The 15,841-nt window shown below is 44.7% G+C and overlaps 1 long non-coding RNA gene across 1 annotated transcript; it reads left to right on the top strand.

Annotated features, from left to right (window-relative positions):
• Window positions 1-10,370: 10,370 nt before the first annotated feature.
• LOC308315740 lies at window positions 10,371-12,794 on the top strand. The gene is made up of 3 exons (XR_013964073.1): window positions 10,371-11,169; window positions 11,426-11,781; window positions 11,973-12,794. It is a non-coding gene; the product is annotated as an uncharacterized lncRNA (long non-coding RNA).
• The last annotated feature ends 3,047 nt before the right edge of the window (window positions 12,795-15,841 follow it).

Raw genomic sequence — 15,841 nt, 5'->3', positions numbered from 1 at the left:
CTTGTTTACTTTCCACCACTGCTGGTTTGAGATGGTTTCCACACACGCTGCATGCTGGTCCCCGCTCGCAGGTGGAACCTTTGACCATAGATGGCGTCCGGCGATTATGTTTCCATGTCAAGTGACATGACGGCCAGCTTGTATTTATTAGCGGTCATCTGTTCAAAGCCTCCCTAAGCAGTGGATGAGTGATGTGGACATGGAGTGAACTCTGACCCCCTCCCGAGCAGACTGCACCATCAGCGTGGTCAGTGTGTCTTTATTTGGATACGAACACATTCCTCAGAGCACGCACGTGACGTCTGACCTCCAAGGGAGGGAAGACATCCTGGTGGAGAAATAAACAAACAAATAATAACATGATATGGAAGGAACAGTCCAGGCCGCTTGGCTCTCTCTCTCTATCTCTCTCTCTCTCTCTCTCTCTCTCTCTCTCTCTCTCTCTCTGTCTCTCTCTCTCTGTCTCTCTGTCTCTCTCTCTCTCTCTCTCTCTCTCTCTCTCTCTCTCTCTCTCTCTCTCTCTCTCCCTCCGTGTGATTCCAGGGCCTATGGTGACAGTTGTGCTGAAAAGAACAAATTGTTGTCACGTAAGAGAAGAATTTCTCTCCCTGCAAATTGCTCAATTTCAGTAAGGTCACAAGATGACCACGCACGCATGCATTGCACGCACGCACGCATGCACGCACACACACGCACACACACCCTCTTGGCCCGTGGTGTGACGACTCTCCACCAGGAAACTCGTCGCGGCACATGGTTCACTTCCTGTGTCACCGCCCTGCAATGGCATGTACAACCTGACTTCCTGCCTGGCAGGATGCAGAGGTTGGAGCCAGGCTGGCAGAGTGTAACTGTTGCCACTATGAGTAATATAATTAGCTTATTTCTCCAAGTTCATAATAATTGTTTATTATTTTTATAAAAGTCCACATTAAGAAGTTCATAGTTTAAGTCAATTTCATGTTAAAATATTATTTCATGTCTTTTTAAGTTGTTGTTGTTATGCTTTTATTTTGAAGGGTCAAAGTCACATTCTGTGTCTCGTTTGGTCTGCTCTCTTTTGTATAAGCAATCAAGCCACAGAAGCAGCAAGGTGCAGAAGCTCCGTTTTTATGCTGGTCACAAGAGACTGTCTAAAGTTGATAAAAGAGGTTATATAAGGACCTGATTAGAAAAGGTTATATTGACCTGAAGACTGGAGAGTATTCCCTCTTTGTGTAGCACGCAGCCAACAAGGTATTTGTTGTTTGTTTTATGTCTGTATTTTACTTGTGTAAAACTGTTGCATCTACATGCTGTGCATGTCATCTTGTGTTTATAGAGCGTCGCCCCCTTTCATGACGCCAGGCCCAGGAAATACTTCCCAATGCATTTTCCTCATAGACTTTCAAAACTTATTTAATTAAAGACCTTATATAAGCGTCGTACAAACCCAACTCGAGTTGTGACAAATCATGACAACAAACACAATATTTTGGATCAAACAAATAATTACAATGAAGAAAAACAACAAGTGTTGTAACCACCCGTTTTCTTTTTCTTTCTAATTATTTAAATTTGTGTTTGTTGTCATGATTTGTCACAACTCGAGTTGGCTTTGTACGAGGCTTAAAAGGTCTTTAAATAAATACTTTTTGAAATGTCTATGAGGAAAATGAACGGGGAATCATTTCCTGGGCCCTGGTAGAGGGCGGGACTGCGACGCTCTATTGTTTTATTCTTTATGTTTAGTTTTCTTTTCACGGTGCAGGATTTGATTTCAGTATGAGGAAACCACTTGTGTCTGTCTGTGCTTGGAGTGTGTGTGTGTGTGTGTGTGTGTGTGTGTGTGTGTGTGTGTGTGTGTGTGTGTGTGTGTGTGTGTGTGTGTGTGTGTGTGTGTGTGTGTGTGTGTGTGTGTGTGTGTGTGTGTGTGTGTGTGTGTGTGTGTGTGTGTGTCATCAGTTTGGAGCTGAGTGAACAACAACAACAAAATATTCTTTAGTTTTGGGTCTGAGAGGCTAAATGTTATCAAATGGTGACTTGGCTCAAATGCAGAATAAATAATGGGCCTTGATATGAAAATGAACCACTGAATAATATAGTATAACAGTAATTAGTAGTCTCTCTCTCTCTGCTATATAATATAACAGTAATTAGTAGTCTCTCTCTCTCTGCTATATAATATAACAGTATAGTCTCTCTCTCTCTCTCTGCTATATAATATAACAGTAATTAGTAGTCTCTCTCTCTCTGCTATATAATATAACAGTATAGTCTCTCTCTCTCTCTCTGCTATATAATATAACAGTAATTAGTAGTCTCTCTCTCTCTGCTATATAATATAACAGTATAGTCTCTCTCTCTCTCTCTGCTATATAATATAACAGTAATTAGTAGTCTCTCTCTCTCTCTGCTATCCTGCTACCCTAATAGAAAGGGGTGCATGAGCACCTGGCCGCTCATTCGTGCTCTATCTCCGACCAAGCCACACTTCCACCACACATCTCTCTATGCAAAATAAAACCTGCACACTCCCACAAAAGACATAGACTACATAGCATTCGCCAAAAATGCCTTATTTACTGCTTAAATATTACTTTTCTGAAACACGCTATTCTTGCTCAACCTCAACAGCCTACGTCAGAATCGTCATGTTGGCGTCTACTACGCCAACTACGTTCACTTAATGGGGCCAGTCCTTCACAGTGACACACGCGTTAGATGAACCACGCGACCGGGATGGTTTCTACCCCTCAATGTCGTGCCTACTCTACACTGCCATCCCAAGTCCCCTCCCCCTTTCACTGCTCCTGTGTGTGACCTGTGAACTACACTCTGACTGCACTGTAGGCTACTCACTCCACCAACAACAAAGACACAAACAACAACGACTCATGCTTGCCACCGCCAACTGGACTGGAATATACTCTGCCATCACCCCCCCACAAACACAATATGCCACGAAGAAAACGCAGCGCACTTTCTAAATACACGCGTGCCTCCAAACTTTTGCGAGCCAGTCGCGCAAAACAAACCCAAACAGGTAAATCACACAGCATGTTGCATCCTTCTCAATGTTTCTTGCTTAATCGTTCGTTTGATTTATCCATACATCGCCCTGTGTGTGTGTGTGTGTGTGTGTGTGTGTGTGTGTGTGTGTGTGTGTGTCGCGAACCGAAACAGGTAATCACACAGCATGTTGCATGCTTCTCAATGTTGCGTGCTTAATAATTTCATTTATCCATACATCGCAATTGCGCCTGTGCGCTAAGGCTGCAACAACGAATCGATTAAATCGATTAAAATCGATAATTGAATTCGTTGCCAACGAATTATCTTAGCGATTATTATCGCGGGTGTTTTCCAACATTAAAATGCAACATAAAGCTGCTTTCTTTTTACCGTTCAGTAACGGCACTAGGCTGAACGAACAATATGCAACGGGTCGTATAAACACAACACAAGATTGTCTTGAACGTGACCAGAGTGCTCCGCATCTATTCTACCCCTCTCTCTCTGAGTCTCTCACAACTTCAGTCTCCCCCCCCCCCACACACACCGCAACGATCCTGTTGCAACGTTAGCTTGCTAGCCTAGCAAGGTTGTGTTTACTGTTGATAGCTTTAGCAGCTATCGCTAACATGAGGAACAGCAACAACAAGTCCTCTTTGGCTCTCCGTGTTCATCGGATTCTTTATCTTACATAAAGAAATACGAGCGACCTGTTAAAGAAGTTAAGAACACAGCGTCGGGACAGAAGTCACAGTGACAGACAAAAATGGAACCAAATGGACTCAAAATTGATTTTACAATAGAAATTAAAATATAAAAATTGGGGTCCCAGAGATAGAAATGGAAAGAAAGACAGTCAGCTATACACGGTCAACATTACAGATTACAGTATCATTACAAGTAGGAGTGGCAATGAAATCAAATTGGATAAAAAAGGGGGTAACATATTAATTTTGAAGGAGTATTCATTTTTATTATCTTTATTGTTAGTTACAACATGCCTAAAATAACTTGAAGCTAATTTTTTTAAGTAATTGCAAAAAGGTGCCATAATCCGATGAATCGATTCATCGTTTAAATAATCGGCCGATGAACCGATTATGAAATTAATCGTTAGTTGCAGCCTCACATATATATTTACTACAGTACACTATGCCTACACGCTGGCCCCAGTGTGTGTGTGTGTGTGTGTGTGTGCCCCTCCTCCCTCCCCCATGGCGCTGGCGCTGTGGAATGTCTAAAAAGTTACAGTGAACCTCACCACAGCCATTCACACAAAGCACGCCAATTGTTGCAGCCTACACAGATCTATTCAGGCCCATTCAATTAATCTATCACTACATTAGTTGCCTGTTCAATCTATCATCTTTTGTTTTACTGCCCATTATATGAAGCATTAACACATTTGCAGACTTTTTCTGGTTGGAGGACTATGAAAAACTGGAATTTTGTTTTAGGAAAGGTACTTTTGCTTTGCCAGACTTTTTATGCAGGGCGTGGGAAATAAGGCAGAATGTTTTGTTTGTGTAACCAAAAAAAAAGGGAATATCAACAAAACATATCTGTTTATTGTACACAATGCAATATTGAATGCAATGACATGGTGTGTCCTGTAAGCCCATGTGGGCTGGACGCCTTTGGTGCATGACACAAAAATCAAGAAATCTATCTATCTATCTATTCAGGCCCATTCAATTAATCTATCACTACATTAGTTGCCTGTTCAAAACTATTTTAAACTACGCTTTATGAAATCATTGTTGCAGCCTACACAGATATATTCAGGCCCATTCAATTAATCTATCACTACATTAGTTGCCAATCACTCAGCAACTCCATAACGACTCATCAATTAATTGGAGCAGCCTTACCACAGAAACACAGATTACATGGACATTCAGAATTTCTACACAACAGACATTTGATGCATGGGGATGCCATTATTTCACCTTCAGCTTTGCCAATGTCAATGTATGCTTATTGCTTTCTCATTCCTATACAGCCCATTGCATTGCTCTGTGTGTGTGTGTGACACACAGAGAGTGACACCTCCCCCCTGCTCAGTGTGCGCGTGTGTGTGTGTGTGTGTACACATCTATGTTACATTATGTATGCACTACTGACATTCTGCAATAACACATTTTACTGACATACAGTTTATCATTACTTCTCATAACCCAATATCTACATTTTTCATCTACCATCTCAGCACAGCAGCATGACGACAGCCACCAAACACGGACACATACCTGTTCATTGGAAACGCCTCTGGCCACAGGTAACTACACACTAATATCATTACCCACATGGTAGTACCAACTTCACAAATATTTACATTGACTGCATTAATGCAACAGCAGCATTATTACATAACTATTGCACCACAGATGATAACATTAGCTATCATAACAACATACAATTTACGTTTCTCCCCTACCATCTCAGCTCCCAGCCATGAGGACAGGACAACTACCACATCACCCCCAGAAACACACATCAGACCACAAAGAAAACGCACATCACTTTCAGCAGATACACGCAACGCCAAACGGAAGCGTTCCACTCACGCAACAGCACCAGAAACAGGTAATCACACGTTCATAACATGTTGCATGTGTGTGCTTCTGACAACTTCTGTCTGTGTTTAATAGTTTTCAAGCCCGTGCATTGTTATCTTTCTGTGCTTGCATGCACTTTCCTATTCTCCATTTTATCAACATACGTGTGTGTGTGTGTGTGTGTGTGTGTGTGTGTGTGTGTGTGTGTGTGTGTCACTTTAATGCAACAACACCATCATTAAATAACACTTCTTCCATTGATGACCTACACTTGCAGTTTATCATTACTTCTAACAACACAATATTTACATTTCACCACTACCTTTACAGCTCAGCATCATGAGGCCAGCCACCACACAACGACACACACCCGCTCATTGGAAACGCCTCTGGCCACAGGTAACTAACTACTCATCTTCTCCCATTACCCCTGTACTGCACTTTTGCTGATAACCATTCACTCCATGACCTAACATGCATACATTTCACAACTCTCATCACTTCTAATAACTCATTAATACTCTCCTATCTACCTTCACAGAACCACAATCACGCATGACCAGACAAAAGACAACACACTTCCGAAAAGCCTGGACACCACCTCAACTACTTACACACAGCAATCCATTACAGACACCTAGGATGGACTCGGTCTGCATTTCATGCCATGCTCTCATGTTCCCCTGGGAGACGTCAAAAGGTCCTGTTGGAAAAAAAACCTTCAGTGCCTGTTGCCGTTATGGCCAAATTCAACTCAAACCATTCATGGACCCACCTCCTGCACTAACATCTCTGTTTGCCAGAACGTCACCACAGTCAAGGGAGTTCTTTGACAACATCAGACAGTACAATGGCTTGGTTTCTATGGCTTCTAAGTCTGTGTCTGGCACGAAAATGAACTTCAGAGGACGTGGCCCACAACCATTCAAGATGAGTGGCCAGATGTACCACCTCACTCCCTCAGCAGTCTTTCCTGACAACACACACAAACCCAAATACTCACAAATCCCAGAACTACCTCCTTCAACACTCTACTGAGGTCGGGGAGACTTGGCCAAGAGTACTTTTGCGATCAGTACAGCAAGATAGAAAGCTGCCGGATGATCTTCTACAGGAGGAAGGAACTGCAAGACAAATACAGGGTACATCAGTATTCAGGTCTGTCTGACATCCTGGCTACTCAACAAACCCAGCCAGGACAGACTGAGGCTGCCCACATTGGTCAACGCATCATTCTTCCAGCTAGCCACACTGGGAGCCCCAGATACCTGTACAAGCACTATCTTGATGCCCTTGCAATAGCAGCCAGATACAAGAACTTTGACTTATTCATCACCATGACTGCAAACCCACGGAGTGACGGTGTTCTGCAAAACCTCTTTCCAGGACAGCAGCCCAATGACAGACCAGACATTGTTAACAAAGTTTTCAAATGGTTCTTGGATAACCTCCTCAAAGACATTAAGTTGGGTGTCTTTGGGAACATGAAGGCTAGAGTACACACCATTGAGGGACAGTTGAGAGGACTGAAACACGCTCACATCCTCCTACTCCTACATGAGACCTTGAGTGTTGATGACATCGATCACATCATTAGGGCAGACATACCCAACCCACAGACAGAGCCACAGCTGTATGAGCTGGTGTCTCAAACAATGCTGCATGGACCCTGTGGAACAGTCAACCCCAACAGCCCCTGCATGGTCAATGGCATCTGTACCAAGAAATTCCCTAAAGCATACTGTGATGAAACTCGCCTACCTCACAATGGCCATGGCTACCCAGAGTACAGAAGACCCATCAACGGTCACACTGCTAGCAAGCACGGCTTTACCTTCGACAGCAGATGGGTCGTGCCTTACAACCCCTGGGTCCTTCTGAAGTACAAGTGCCACATTAATGTTGAATTTGTCGGCTCCTTTCACACCATCAAGTACCTCTACAAGTACATCCATAAGGGAGTTGATGTTGGCACTGTCACCATTGAAGATAAGGATGAGATTTCCAGATTCATCAATGCCAGGACAATTGATGCTCATGACGCACACTGGAGAACAATGGAGTACAAAATCCAGCACAGAGTCCCTGCTGTCTTCAGTCTCGCTATCCACACAGAAGGCCAACAAAATGTCATCTTCACAGAAGGCCATGCACAGGAGGCCCTGACAGCAGCCAAACCCACTACATTACTGGCCTTCTTCCAGCTAAATGTCAGTGACCATCACGCAAGGCAACATCTGTACATGGACATCCCAGAACACTACACTTGGAATTCAAACAGCCACATGTGGAAGGAAAGATCTCCAACATCCACGCACACGCACACTCCAACGACAATAGGAAGGATGTCCAATGTATCAGTACTCCAGGGAGAAAGATTCTACTTAAAAATGCTCCTGGCTCATATCAGGGGACCAACAAGCTATGACGACCTTAAAGTGTATGAGGGCAACCACTACACAACTTTCAAAGACACAGCACGAGCCATGGGCTTGCTGGAGGACGATGGAGAATGGATCACTGCCATGCATGAAGTCTCAAGTTATGCATCCTCAAGAAAACTCAGAGAAACCTTTGCTATCATCCTCCAATACTGTCACCCATCACAGCCCAAACACCTCTTTGAAGAATTCTTCGAAAAGCTCAGTGATGACTTCCTCCATGCAGAAGCCACTGCACAGATGTGCCCTACAGATGCAGTAGACAAGGCATTTATCCACAACCAGGTACTACTTGCACTGGATGATGAGCTCTCACAAATGGGAAATCGTCTATCCAACTACACGGACATGCCACAGCCAACACCACTAACTGAGCAGGAAAAGCTGACACAAATTTTCACATCAGAAAGATTCAACAACACAGAACAAGAAGAAATTGTACAGCTGCTTAGTCCTCTACTGAATGTGGAACAGATGGCACTCTGCCAGGCGGTTTATCAGGCAGTGAATGCACCAAAAGAGGACACCATCACAAGACAATTCATTCTCAACTCCCCAGCAGGCTATGGCAAAACCTTTACATTTAAGGTCATTGCAGCCAACATTAGAGCACAGAATGGCATTGTGCTGTGTGTTGGCAGCACAGGCTTAGCTGCTCAGAACCTTGAGGGTGGCAGGACAGCTCATTCAAGATTTAAAATACCAATCCCTATCTTTGAAGACTCCGTCTGTGCCATAAAAGCTGAGTCCTCCCTGGCTAAGCTAATCAAAGAAAGCAGCATAATCATTTGGGACGAGATCTTCAGTGTTAACCGCTTCAATGTAGAGTGCGTGGAAAGAACACTGAGGGACCTGATGCATTCTGACCAACCTTGGGGTGGCAAAACTGTCCTGTTAGGTGGAGACCCTAGGCAGACACTCCCCGTTATCAAGAGAGCAAGCAGAGCCCAAATTGTTAGAGCTTGCATCCAAATGTCTCCACTCTATCCTCTCATGAAAGAACACAAACTACACTTCAACATGAGGACTGACATAGCTGAGAGGGAGTTTGCCAACTACCTCCTGGACTTGGGGGAAGACAAAATCACACATGGAGATACTGCCATTCAAGTCCACATTCCACCACAGCACTTGGTAAAGGATATGGATACTCTCATTTCAAACACCTTTCCTGACCTGCACAATGGCTGTGTCCACAAAGACAACCTTCTTAAAGGCACTGTATACACTCCATTAAACAAGGACATACGCGAAATCAACAACAGGTGCTTAGCTGAGTTCCCTGGACAAGAGAAAATCTACTTTTCAGCTGACTCAGTTAAAGAGGACAACTACAAGGATTCTCTGCCTATAGAATTCCTCAACTCACTAACACCCTCTGGAATCCCTGACCATAACCTGAAGCTCAAACTAGGAGCTCCTGTCATGCTGCTAAGAAACTTGCAATCAGGTCGCGACCGCACTCTCAAGAACGGCACCAGAATGGTGCTGGTGCAGATGATGGACAAAGTACTTGAGTGTGAAATTGCACTAGGGACAAACAGAGGTGAAAGAATCTTCCTTCCAAGGATCCCGCACTATGACAGAGGTGAGGAGTTTCCCTTTACCTTCATCAGACGACAATTCCCTGTCAGGTTAGCTTTCGCCGTTACCATAAATAAAGGTCAGGGCCAGGAAAATGACAGAGTTGGCATCTACTTGCCTCAGCCTGTGTTCGCACATGGCCAACTGTACACAGCCTTCTCTAGGGGAAAGAAAGCCAGTGCTGTCAAAGTTTTAATAGACAATAATGATGAGGGCAAAACTGACAACATTGTTTACACTGAACTCCTTTAATTGTCTATAAATCACACTTCAGACTCTGCAATGGCACCAAACTGTTTTTCCTGAGAACCCTCAACAACAAACTGCTGCTGTGCAAAATTGCAGCCACACAAAAGGAAGTCCTGATCCCTAGAATCAAGTTCATTTCTGATACTCAACATTCCTACTTTGAGTGGGCCAGACGGCAGTTTCCAGTCCGCACCGTTTTTGCCACCACCATCAACAAATCCCAAGGACAGACACTTACAAGAGTGGGGGTCTGGCTTTCGTCCCCTGTCTTCACTCACGGACAGCTTTATGTTGCCAGCTCAAGGACGGGTAACCCAGAAGCTCTCACCTATGCCATAAAGCAAAAAGAAGGACAGCCAGAACATCATACTACCAATGTGGTTTTTCAAGCCTTGCTTTGCGCTGTGCTTCCTGGCCCTACAATCCCCATTGAGGTAAGGCTGTTGCATTGCTACATATGTCATTTCTACACATAATATAAAACTGCTGCTAACCTGAAGATCATTATGATCAAACAAATCACTATCCTTTGTTTCACGTCTGCCCTGGTGGACATGTTTCTCCCATTATGCAGGCTCTACTGACCAAAACTTTTCTGTGTCTCCTTTTCTACAGGCTCAACCATGACAATCTCTGGAACCAGAAACACCCCTTCCACATCACCCCACTCCTCCACGCCCTCCTCTGGATCAGCTGCCCAATATAATTGTTCCTTTACTAAGTTGGCCTTTCCACAACAACTGTGTTCACTGTTGGGGGGGGAGGAGGGTCCACGTGTTGCAAGGCCAGGGCTCTAAGGGTGTTTTACACTTTGAAGTATTGTAGTAGTGTATCTAACATGTTAAAAATGACATAGTGCACTTGATTGTAAAATGTAAAATATTTTGGTTAGTAGAACAGTTTCGTTAATTAACCTCAGGTATACATTTGATGAATATAGTGCACTTAATTGTACAATTTAACATGTTGATTACAAACTGCTGCTATGCAAAATTGCAGCCACACAAAAGGAAGTCCTGATCCCTAGAATCAAGTTCATTGCTGATCCTCAACATTAACATTCCTACTTTGTGTGGGCCAGACGGCAGTTTCCAGTCCGCACCGCTTTTGCCACCACCATCAACAAATCCCAAGGACACACACTTACAAGAGTGGGGGTCTGGCTTTCGTCCCCTGTCTTCACTCACGGACAGCTTTATGTTGCCAGCTCAAGGACGGGTAACCCAGAAACTCTCACGTATGCCATAAAGCAGAAAGAAGGACAGCCAGAACATCATACTACCAATGTGGTTTTTCAAGCCTTGCTTCGCGCTGTGCTTCCTGGCCCTACAATCCCCATTGAGGTAAGGCTGTTGCATTGCTACATATGTCATTTCTACACATGTCATTTCTGAATAATATAAAACTGCTGCTAACCTGAAGATCATTAGGATCAAACAAATCACTATCCTTTGTTTCACGTCTGCCCTGGTGGACATGTTTCTCCCATTATGCAGGCTCTACTGACCAAAACTGCAGCTTCTTTTACTATTCACTGTTAACATTAACACTCACATTTTGTGCTTGAGTCATCCCTTATCTGTGTCTCCTTTTCTACAGGCTCAACCATGACAATCTCTGGAACCAGAAACACCCCTTCCACATCACCCCACTCCTCCACGCCCTCCTCTGGATCAGCTGGCCAATATAAGTGTTCCTTTACTAAGTTGGCCTTTCCACAACAACTGCGTTCACTGTTAACATTAACATTCTTTCCTACAAATACACTCAGACTCCATTAAAAATACACTGAGACCAACATTTTACATGTTTTGACTTTGTCAACCTTTGCTCCCACAGAAGCTCTCACCTATGCCATAAAGCAGAAAGAAAGACAGCCGGAACATCATACTACCAATGTGGTTTTTCAAGCCTTGCTTCGCGCTGTGCTTCCTGGCCCTACAATCCCCATTCACGTAAGGCTGTTGCATTGCTACATATGTCATTTCTACACATGTCATTTCTGAATAATATAAAACTGATGCTAACCTGAACATGATTATGATCAAACAAATCACTATCCTTTGTTTCACGTCTGCCCTGGTGGACATGTTTCTCCCATTATGCAGGCTCTACTGACAAACTTTTCTGTCTCCTTTTCTACAAGCTCAACCATGACAATCTCTGGAACCAGAAACACCCCTTCCACATCACCCCACTCCTCCACGCCCTCCTCTGGATCAGCTGCCCAATATAATTGTTCCTTTAACAACATGTTAAAAATGATATAGTGCACTTCATTGTAAAATGTAAAATCTTTTGATTAGTGGGACATTTTCGTTAATTAACCGTAGGTATACATTTGATGAATATAGTGCACTTAATTGTAAAATGTAACATGTTAATTCATTTCATGTATAGTAAATGTATGTAGGATAAATGGACAGTCATGGTTCCTATTGGGACCACGACTTTAAGGGGGGGGGGGGGGAGTGTGATACCCCACACACATACTGAGTAGTGGATGTGCCTGCCTATTGCCTAACTTTCATCCTGTAGGTGAGCCTGGGTAGGGCATTGGCCCGATGGCTGATGGGAGAGCACCTGGGCCCGGTGTCTCCCAGAGGCCATAAATACCACACTCATCCCAGTTGAGAAGAGAGATCCAGAGGAGCCACACCTGCTGCCTCCACTCCCTTCATTAGCCTCCATGCCTCCGTTCCTTTATGTTTGATTGTTCTTTCCATCCACACATGCACCACACCATGTATCACACATCCATACACTACACCTACACCACTGACTCACTGACTACACATTCCATATAATTTGTTATGTTAAGTACTGCAGTTCTTTTTAGTTCCTTATATAGGCCTATTATTTAATAAATCATATATTGTTCATCTTTCGCACGTCTCCTGCTCCGAATGTTTGTCAAGGCAAGAACCAGCCATGACAATTCTTTCCTACAAATACACTCAGACTCCATAAAAAATACACTGAGACCAACATTTTAAATGTTGTGACTTTGTCTACCTCTCACAATTTCCTTCCTCCAATTTGCGCTGCGCGCCGCTAGGATGAGCGGGCCGAAGGCCCGCGAAATTCTAGTATAATATAACAGTAATTAGTAGTCTCTCTCTCTGCTATATAGTATAACAGTAATTCCTCCCATATGGCCCCTGCAGAAACAATATACAACATATGCATACAAACAAGATGCAGTAAGTAGTATTCTCAAACATACTCGTGTATGGCGCAAACCACGCACACGCGCACGCACGTGCATGCGCACACGCGTCTTTGACTGAAGAGAATCCAGTGACCATATATCACCTGAATCAGACATATTTATGGGAATAAGTTTTGCCTGATGCATAAATCTCTCACGCCCCACTGAGGATCACGTACGTATAGGGAAAATCTTTAAACATTGTAGGCACACACGCACACATGCACACACACGTTTGCACACACATATGCACACATACAGTTACGCAGTATGCACACGCGCAGAGTACAGCAAGAGGGATTTGGGGGGGGAGGGGGGGGGGGGGGACCGAATAGTCTTTTATGTGCTTGAGCACCAAAGACAAGTGCTGCATTGTGTGCGTGTGTGTGTGTGCGTGCATGCGTGCGTGTGCGTGCGTGTGGCATATGGAATGCTGCTGGCCACGGGTTGTGATTGGACCAGGGCCAGGTAACAGCCACAGACAGAGACAGAACTGACGGACAGCACGGCATCTGTGAGAGTTTGTGTGTGTGTGTGTGTGTGTGTGTGTGTGTGTGTGTGTGTGTGTGTGTGTTTGTGTGTGTGTGTGTGTGTGTGTATACTAGGTGCGTGTGTATTATAGGTGCGTGTGTATATTTGGGTTTTTGGATATTTCTCATGCAGTTCCATCGCCATCAAAACAGATGGCCTTGTCATATCACTACAAAGGCTCTTTAATGAACTGAACCACACACACAGACACACGCACGCACGCACGCACGCACGCAGAGCAGTGTGTGTGCCCCTGCTGTCATCACCTCCCCCTAGTCAACTCCTGGAGGGCCTAACATACTCAACACGAGGATTTTATTCAGACTTCCTGCCCACGTACTCTGTCTCCCCATCCAAGAACCATCCATCCTTCTCGTGGTCTCTCCCCCCCGTCTCTTTTTCATCTGTCGCTATCTCTTTTTTTCCCTCGCAACTCTCTCTATTGCTTCTACAGTTAGGCATTCTCTCTCTCTCTCTCTCTCTCTGTCTCTCTCTCTGTCTCTCTGCCATCTGGCTAAGCCGAAGAAATCGGGCTCAAGAGGAGGGTTGTGTGAACCCCGTGCTCATACTGACGGGACTGGTAAAGGCACGGCTCAGAGTCCAACATGCCTATTATAAGATGGTGGATGAACTGGAGGGTTTCAGTGCAAATTTGGGCAATAGGGGGAGTATTGTGTACAGTGGGGGACGAGGAGGGGGCAATAGGGGCAGTATTGTGTACAGTGGGGGACGAGGAGGGGGCAATAGGGGGAGTATTGTGTACAGTGCGGGGACGAGGAGGGGGCAATAGGGGCAGTATTGTGTACAGTGGGGGACGAGGAGGGGGCAATAGGGGCAGTATTGTGTACAGTGGGGGACGAGGAGAGGGCAATAGGGGCAGTATTGTGTAGTTGTGTACAGTGGGGGACGAGGAGGGGGCAATAGGGGCAGTATTGTGTACAGTGGGGGACGAGGAGGGGGCAATAGGGGCAGTATTGTGTACAGTGGGGGACGATGATGAACTGCTCTTCACCTTTTGATCCTTTTTTTAAGGCTGGTGTTACTCCTGTGATTTCGTTTTCTTGTCTACATCGGCATGTAGATCCTGGTTTGGGTCTGTATCACCCGGCAGTTACTTAATAAAGGACCTTTTAAAATAATAAATCTCTCTCTCTGTGTCTCTCTGTGTGTCTCTGTGTCTCTCTCTGTCTGTCTCTGTCTCTCTCTGTCTCTGTCTCTCTCTCTCAGTGGAGCCCAGACTCCCACTCAGACCAGTGGGATGGTTTTTTCCCACAGACCACAACAGACTATATGACAGACAGACCTCCGCGTGCATTGGAGTGATCTACTGCAGCGGAGCGCCATTTCACAGCGGATCACTTTCAATCACTCTAGATGTGTGCACGCCATGTAGAGCCCTGCACATGCTGCACACGCACGCACACACACACACACACACACACACACACACACACACACACACACACACACACACACACACACACACACACACACACACACACACACACACGCGCACGCATGTTCCTCCTACTGAGCTGTCAGGGAAGAAAAATACCTCTAGGCAATTTGGTGCGCTTCCAACAATGGTATAGAAACGGCATCCACATCCACACACTCTCATCACAGCTTTTTGTGAGTGTGTCCTTTGCTGTGCTTGCCCCCCCCCCCTCTCTCCTCTCTCTCCTCTCTCTCTCTCTCCTCTCTCTCCTCTCTCTCTCTCTCTCTCTCTCTCTCTCTCCCCCCAGAGTAACCAGTGTCAGAGCCTGTGTTGGAGCAGAGGCAGCAGCACTATATGAGGGGCTTTCCCAGTCCGTGCAATACTTACATTGGACACTTGGAGGCAATATTGACACAATACTGCAACTATACTTCAAGTAGCCTATTACACAGAACACAGTGTCAGTCAGAGATTAGTGATGGATGGATGGATGGATGGATCTGATCACAAAATAACTACTGTATATGCATTCACTACCCATGAGGGTTCTCAACCTGGTTAATTATTTTCGGGGGGGTTCCTAGATTATTTTTTTATTTGTTGTTTTTAGGGCCTCCTATATTAACCTATTAGTGTCGATTTTCATCTTACACAATTCCCATTGAAAAAACTGGCTTCAGTTGCGTGATGACTGTCATGATTATGACAGTCATGTTTCAGGGCTAGGTTACACCAACCTTATAGCTGTCCCCATTTGAACACTTCCGTACAGTGAGCAGGGAAATGCATGCATGAGGGGATGGGACCACTCAAGATCTGTGAGAGAATGCTTGAG

This window comes from Protomyctophum bolini, assembly GCF_963924005.1.
Source record: "Protomyctophum bolini genome assembly, chromosome: 1".
Classification (NCBI taxonomy): domain Eukaryota; kingdom Metazoa; phylum Chordata; class Actinopteri; order Myctophiformes; family Myctophidae; genus Protomyctophum; species Protomyctophum bolini.
The sequence above is the reverse complement of the archived record's forward strand: the minus strand, read 5'-3'. Positions and strand labels throughout refer to the sequence as shown.